This window comes from Chaetura pelagica, unplaced genomic scaffold, assembly GCF_000747805.2.
Source record: "Chaetura pelagica isolate M959 unplaced genomic scaffold, ChaPel_1.0 scaffold213, whole genome shotgun sequence".
Classification (NCBI taxonomy): domain Eukaryota; kingdom Metazoa; phylum Chordata; class Aves; order Apodiformes; family Apodidae; genus Chaetura; species Chaetura pelagica.
This window is the reverse complement of record NW_009952597.1, coordinates 1,009,124-1,010,465: the sequence shown is the minus strand read 5'-3', so window position 1 is coordinate 1,010,465 and position 1,342 is coordinate 1,009,124.

Sequence of the window (1,342 nt, the reverse complement as noted above, 5' to 3'; positions counted from 1 at the left end):
CCCCCCCCAAACCCATCTGCCAGCCTGTTGCTTGCTTCATCCAAAATTAACATGCTCAGACTGTTGTGGTCCTATTTGGAGACAACTAGTTAAGCAGGGAGGAGGTGTCACAGAGTGCCTTGCAGGGACAGAGCCCACACGCAGGGCAGGGGCTGCAGGGCACAGGAAGGGTCAGATCCACATGGAATCCTCCACCTCTTGCTGTGTGCCAGGGCTGGATAGGAACAGGAGATGGGTGCTCCCTTGGCTTTCACCCAAGGACACACCAAGACAATCTCCAGCACGAGAGGCTAACCCTGAGCTTCCTACATCACCACAGAGATCCTCTTAGCCTAGAGCTTAAAAATAACAGTTGGCTAATCCCCAATCCCCCTCCACCCCGTGCTCCACACAAACCAGCTCTGATTTCCACAGAAATGCTCTGCCATGGCATATCCCAAAGGAGAACCTAAAAGCTGGTTCTTTTCTGCTGGGAATGCTCTCTTGGCTCCCCTAGGGACCAGGCTCTGCAGTGGGGACTGGTGTGAGCAGGAAACACCAGGCTCACAGTGGCACATGCCCTTCAAGGCATCAGAAGCATCTTGTGACATCTTTTCAGAGGATGAGAAACTCTTGTTTGTGGCCTTCCTTGAAAAAGATAAATAAAAAAGTTTTGCTTGTGGTGGAAGAGCCTGGAACAGCTTTTTAGTGTTGTTTTATCAGATTTTGAGCAAGGACCAAGAAAGTAGGAACTTGGCCATCAATACACCCACCAAAAGGAATAAATAAAACCCAGCGTGGTGATGAAAGACCTGTTGTGTGAAGCTGCAGCAAAGGCACCAGGCTTTGAACAAAGAGATGAAAGGCAGCAATCAATGTGGGAACATTTTGTGAACTGCCAGGAGAAGACTCAGGGCTGGAGGGGCACCAGAGTGTCCCTGAATCCCTCCTGGCTGGGCTTTGGAGGTGGAGCTTCGTGGCTGGGATGGAAGGGAAGAAAGCAAGTGAGGGGGCTGTTGATGTGCTGGGAATGGGGATGCAGGACAATGTTGTTTGAGCAGGTGGTGGTTGAGGGTGTCATTGATTTCTGCTCTGGGGTCCTGGAGGCTCTTCCATCACCTGCCACCACAGGGAAGGGGAGTTAAATGGTGCTGTTGCTGTGAGGCTTGTCCTGTTGCTTACAGCCTGCACTGTGGGAAGTGATATGCACCTTCTGCCTGGCATGGACAGTCACAAGCAGAGGTGATTCCTTGTGCTTTACCCAACCACCAGAGAGTTATCCTCCCTCCAACCCTTTCCTCTGCTCCTCCCAGCTCACCAGAACACTGCTGGTTTCCCACCAGAGCAGCAGATCGATGCAAGT